Source organism: Aptenodytes forsteri, unplaced genomic scaffold (genome assembly GCF_000699145.1).
Source record: "Aptenodytes forsteri isolate BGI_AS27 unplaced genomic scaffold, ASM69914v1 Scaffold56, whole genome shotgun sequence".
In the NCBI taxonomy this organism is placed as follows: domain Eukaryota; kingdom Metazoa; phylum Chordata; class Aves; order Sphenisciformes; family Spheniscidae; genus Aptenodytes; species Aptenodytes forsteri.
The window spans coordinates 6,542,235-6,548,826 of NW_008796213.1; positions in this window are offsets into that span (position 1 = coordinate 6,542,235).

A 6,592-nucleotide genomic window follows, 5' to 3' on the forward strand; every position below is an offset into this window, starting at 1 on the left:
CCGAGGGGCGAAGGGGGCCCCGCGGCTGGGCTGAGGTAGAACCGCCCGTCGAGGTGTGTCTCCAGGCTCCCGGCCTGCCAGGGAGGGCTGTCCCCCGCAAAAGGGCTCTCTCCCGTGGGGTGCAGGGCTGGTGGTGGTGGTGGTGGTTGTGGTTGTGGTTGTGTAGTGGGGTCGCTGACCAGGCGCAGCTTTTCCCCGGGGCTGTGGTAAAGGAAACCCTGGGAGGTGGGTAACGGGGGAGAGAGTGGCCTTCCCGGCTGTGTCCGGCTGGCCTCGTCCCTGTCCTCTCCCCCAACCGCCTGAGCGGCGGGAGTCTGCTGTCGGTAGGGCAGGCACCGTTTTTATTGAGGGTCGAGAGGTTCCTCAGCTCTATTCAAAGCTGTCCTACACCTGTGTCTAGTTCACCGGTTGAGAGGAAAACACATCCCCCAGTGACTTCCTAGGTCTCACATAGACTGAAAAAGCAGAGGCTGATGAAGAAGAGGAGGTCGATGAAGGAGGAGGATGGCCCTTGGGACCTAGGTCCCAACCAACCATTTAGTGGAACAAAGCCTTAGGTGAGAGGATTTGCGGTTCTGTGTTGTCCCTTCCCTCTACGGAAATAAAATCTCACTGCAAACCTGAAAGGATCATTTCGCCCTGGTGATACAGGGCCTAAAGAGCACATTTTCCTTCCACTTTTAGGCTTTGTTCTGAAGAAATACGGGCTGCTGGGTGAAGATGATAGCTAGACTGACTTCTCCACTGAGACTTATAAACCTCTCTTATGAAGCATTTATATGAAACACTTCATAATCTACCAGTCCTGCCATTCACTAGAATCGGAGAGAGGGATTTTTCTTCTAGGTGAAAGCAGCCAAAGACATTCCACACATCTGCCATCAACACGTGTATGTGCAATCTCCACAATGGAGGTAACAAGAATAATTTTGTTTTGTGCAGTTCTTAATAATCTATAGTCATTCTTTATTACTTGAGGGTCTTAAGTATTTTACCTAAACTGGTATGAAACTCATGTTTCATAATGGCCTCTGCTAGCATTCTTCTGGTTAATACTGATACAGTACATTCCTCTCCTAGCTTTCTTCTGGCATTTGGATTTAAACAAAGGAAAACTCAATAAAGCTTACACATTTCACTTGGTTTCACATAACAATGTTAGTTTCATGTGTTTCAATATATCTGTCATGGTCTAACCCCAGCCGGCAACTAAGCCCCACACAGCCGCTCGCTCACTCCCCCCACAGTGGGATGGGGGAGAGAATTGGAACGGTAAAAGTGAGAAAACTCGTGGGTTGAGATAAAGACAGTTTAATAGGTAAAGCAAAAACCACGCACTCAAGCAAAGCAAAACAAGGAATTCATTCACTACCTCCCATCGGCAGGCAGGTGTTCAGCCATCTCCAGGAAAGCAGGGCTCCATCACACGTAACAGGTACTTGGGAAGACAAATGCCATCACTCCGAATGTCCCCCCTTCCTTCTTCTTCCCCCAGCTTTATATGCTGAGCATGATGTCATATGGTATGGAATATCCCTTTGGTCAGTTGGGGTCAGCTGTCCCGGCTGTGTCCCCTCCCAACTTCTTGTGCACCCCCAGCCTACTCGCTGGTGGGGTGGTGTGAGAAGCAGAAAAGGCCTTGACTCTGTGTCAGCACTGCTCAGCAATAATGAAAACATCCCTGTGTTATCAACACTGTTTCTGGCACAAATCCAAAACGTAGCCCCATACTAGCTACTGTGAAGAAAATTAACTCTATCGCAGCCAAAACCAGCACATTCTCTACTCCTTATCCCATACCATTTACGTCATGCTCAGGTCCTACACTATCCAATACACCCTCATTAACCACCACCACCCTTCCCATCCTTTGATATAATACGCAGATATCATTCCCTTAGTCTATGGACCACCCTTGTTGATAAATCATCTAGTATAATGCTTGTTGGTTTGTTATCTAGCTGCTTCTCAGTTACAGTCTCAAATTCCCCATCATGTCATTTAGATTTTATATTCTCTGGGTTCATATATAATTTCTCCAGTCTGCAGTGTGTTCCTCATATTCTGTACCCAATCTACCTCTCCTTTTAGGTCAGCTCAAATGCTGTCTATACAAAAAGAGGGGAAGAATGTTCAAGAGCAGGTGGAGTTAACTGCAGTAAGATGTAAGAGAGTTTCGTGAGGTTGTGATCTATTTCATGAGGTTGTCATTTTGTGTCTGAAATTTTCAGTAAGGAAATCAAAATCTTCAGATATCTTCTGTTCTACTTAGTAGGTGTTAGCTAAGAAAGCTGCCAAAGGTGAGCAAGTGTGCTTCTTTAAACCAGAACAGATATATTGGCCTGCTTGAAAATGTGCCTTACTTGTGGTCTGGACTCTGTCATTTGGAAAAGTATGTTTTTGAAATAAGAAATTACAATTTTTGTAGAAATAGCACTGGATGTAGTAGGGGGTTCATCTAACATTCTCCAGAGTTCTCATTACTGTGAAATTCTGAGTGTTAACAGACTGGAAATAGGTCTGTTGTCAAACTATGAACTCCATGGTGCTTCAGGAATTTATTTTCATTATTAACAGTGATGTTTCTAATGCTCGTTATCTCTTTTTTTGTAGATTAGAGCATTCTTATTTGTATTAGACAATCCTAATTAAAAGATACTTGGAAGATGCTACAGAGCCAGGCAATGTTATGTGAAAAAAGATTGAATGCGGAAATCCAGAAGAAATTATCTACAGGTAATTAACCAAGTCACAGTAGGATGAGATCAGATGGAATTAATTGAAGTTCAGGACATTTTTTATTTTTCCAAGGATCAGTAGCTCTCAGTTGTGTTGAAAAATTCTTTAGCTACCCAAGTGTACCTTGCTTTTAGATAGTACTGCCTTTTTAACAGTAAAATTTCTGCTACACTTGGAAGGAACTAGGTGCTCAGGTGGCCTTCATGCTGTATGGTCCCACAGCTCTGAAAGGGAGTCCTGTATAGGGTCTGTACTGTGACAGTACGCCTGAGAGGCAGAGCTATAATAGTAGCCAGCTTTGACATCCACACCATGAGGACCAAAGGATGTGTTTATTCACAGCAGACTGGTATCTAGCCAAAGAGGGGGCTGGGCAGAGTGTGATTCTGAAACTATTACAGCTCGTTTGGGAAGTATGGTCCAAAGAGCAGGGTGCAAGCTTGGATTCAATTTGCAGGTCTACTGCACGCTTCTTCTATGACCTTGGGCAAATTACTGTAAAACCAGGCCATCAGATTTCAATTGAGAGGTGCGTAAATACCTTTGAAAGTCTGAATTTTAATCATATTGTGCCTCAATTCCCCATCTGCTGAATCAGTAGCAATATTATTTTCCTACTTTGAGCTCAACTGTGAATTGCTTAGATACTAGGAGAATAGGAGAGGTAACATGGGTAACAAATGACAAGTGAAGCCATTTGCTGAAGACTTCTTGAGACTGTGTGCCATCTCTAATAAGAGCTGAACCCATTTTTGAGCCTTTTCCTCGCCACTGCTCAACTGCCTTTCTTTCACAAGACATACAGAAATGTGGTATGTTGAGACATATTCCACTAAGTAAATTTGATTAAACTTGGCCAACGTTTCCCAAGTTATTGGGGAGGTAAGACAGATAGGCAGTGCATGAATGCCTAAGTCTTGTTCCCTTAGATAAAAGAAAAATCAACTTACTGTTTTCACCAGTGGAACAGGTAGTCAAGCAAGTAGATCCAAAGATACCGCTTGAAGTTTAGATGTGCTTGTTCATCTCAGCCAGGTGGGGTTAAATGTGGCTAGCAGCAATTCCTTTGAAATGTACCTGGAGCAGAACTGACTTGTAATCAGGTAACGTATATGTTAAAACATGTCTAAAACATCAAGTATAAACATTCCACAACAGCAACAAAGAACTTCAAAGTACACGTGCAAGATGATGGTCCAGACAGAACCATTTCAAGGATTGGAAGAGATCTTGGCAAAAGCCTCTAACTTGTCCATGAATAATACAGCAACAGTTGGAGGTGAAACTGTAACAATATATTCTCTGCTTTGTTTTCAACAAAGCAATGCCACAGTTTTGAGATGCAATCTGACAGGAGCCTTGCTTTGCAATTGTGCCATTACAGCCTCCTGGATAAAAACATTTGCATTGGTTTTGGCTCTTTTCAAAACACAGGGGGGAAAAATCAATGCTCATTTTAAATAGAAAAGGATTAAATCATTTAGCTTTTTCAAACCCTGTGACAAGTGATACAAAGTATAAAATGAAAAACCTAAGTAGCTCTAGTAAAATTTTAACTTAATTTTTTGTAGCTAAATTTATGACACATTTGCAAGTGTCGTTCACATGGGTTTATTTGTTATCAGCTGCATTCAGCTGCATTCTGGTTATGTGTTTTGGGTTTTCCCCTATTATCAGCTACATGTGGGATTGAAATTTCTCAGTAGCACAAGTAGGGTGAAAGATGTCTTACCTAATTCTGCTGTGCAAGAGGACAAGCAGCTGCTTAATGGCTATGCAGTGAAACCCTACATCTCCCATGGGTGGGGAAGCTGTGTTCCATTACGGTTCTGTTTTGGATACTGCAGAGGGAGCACAGAAGGCAGGTCAGATGAAGATGGGAAGTGGGGAAATGTGGACTATTGCCCAGTTCAGTTCTGATTACAAAGTTACAGTTATGAAAGCCCTGAGGCTGTCAGTGCTGATATACTGGCGTTATGGAATAGGGGCTCTGGAGGACTACAGAACTAAGTTTTGCTCTGTATCATGGACATTTTTTCATAAAGCCTATGTTCTCCCATTTTGCCTACATGGTTGAATTGCACAATGGTAATAGATGTGAACACTTAGTTTTGCTTGGCGTGACTGGAGGAATTCAGGATTTTCCTGAAAGTATCAGAGGTTTCCAGAGGCTGTGGCACTTGTCAGTGTTTGTAGTTTCCGTCCTGTAGAGGTGATTCTATGGGATTCCAAACTGCACTGATTCAAAGGCCTGTGTACGTTACCACTGTGTCAGCGGCATCACTAAACCAAAATTGTTCTCTTAGAATCTGTTGCACTGGGTGGATCTTAACTGTGCCCCTTAACTGTCACCAAGATACTGAGAGACGCTGTCACATTTGCAGTGTAGGCAGAGACATAGATTTCTTCTGTCAACTTCAACATGAAAGCTGGAATTCTTCTCACTTGAATTTGTCCAAACGAAGGGCTAGGGATAGGCTCGCTCTTTAGAACTGCCTGTCTTTGGAAGGATGAGTTACCATCTGGACATGCCTGTCTTTCTCTGTTGGCTACAGAAGGAGCTTAGATCAAGAGCTTACACGAGAGGCCAAACTTTTAGGTGGCTGATGTAAGGTAAGGGGAATCTAAGCTTGCAAAAATGACTTTAATATTCTGAAAAAGCAAGGACTGTGTCAGTTTTAATAATGCTAATAGTTAGGTGACTTTGCATTCAGCCCCAAGAATTCTGTACTTTATAAGAAGGTGGCACTGTGGGCTCTTCATTTACTGAGACAGACTTCCTCCCAGTTTATATATAGAAGGAGTATCTAGAAATCTGTGTGGGAACAGAAATTCCAATATTATTTTAATGATCACTCTTATAATAGCCACAGGGAGCTGGGAATCAATTATCTCAGAAATAACTGAGGGACTGGTCCCGTTGACGTACCATTGAGATTATTGCAGCTCTGTTACAGGGTTCTTCAGCAGCAATCATGCACCGAATACGTTTGCTATAAAATATCTTTATCGAGATTTCAAGACAGAGTAAAACACCTTACATTTCATCTTTATAAAGAACATTATCAGTTAAAATCTTAATGCAATTACCATTTTTATTAATAATTCAAGTATTTTAAAGACTTTTTAAACATAAATTGAATTTATCACAGCTGATCTCTTAATCCCAATGCTGGTAGCTTATGCAGTCTATGCCTTCTAATAGTCCAATATTGAAAACAGGACGCAATGTGACAGATTTTCAAGGCTTTCCTTTGTTCTGCAGATATTTCTAATGAGACAGTCTTTGCCATCCTGCTTCTTAACACAGCAGTTCTGAAGGTCTGCACTAAATTTTCATGTAGATGAAACTAACAGACAAACAGACAAACCCAAAGCACATTTAAATCAGTGCTTTGGAATCAGGCTGGAATAGGCTTTCAGCCTCCCAGTGACTTCAGTACACAGACTTATCTCCGACTCCAACAGGGGTTTAAGTTGGTGTCTGTATCAAGGAAATATTACAGGATCCAGGGTGTCCTTCAACTTTATGATCCTGAAGACTGCTTTCCTATGTGTGTCCTTGCTACTGGAAAAGGACAGCATGAAGATTATTTATGAGGAGGACAGCAGTACAAATTGAAACATCGAGTGTTTTCTAAACACAGAGGAAGATAAAGTCTCTCTCCCAAAGAGTCTAAACAGGGAGAGAAAGGCAAAGACTGACAAAAAAGTACATAACATACAGACAAGGCATCAGGAGATCACATGAGTAATAACTGGAATATTTTTCTTCCATCCTCTTCCTTCCACTTTCCATTCTTCTTGTCATCATTTTCTGCTTACACTTCAGTGGTCCAACACTGGACCTCAT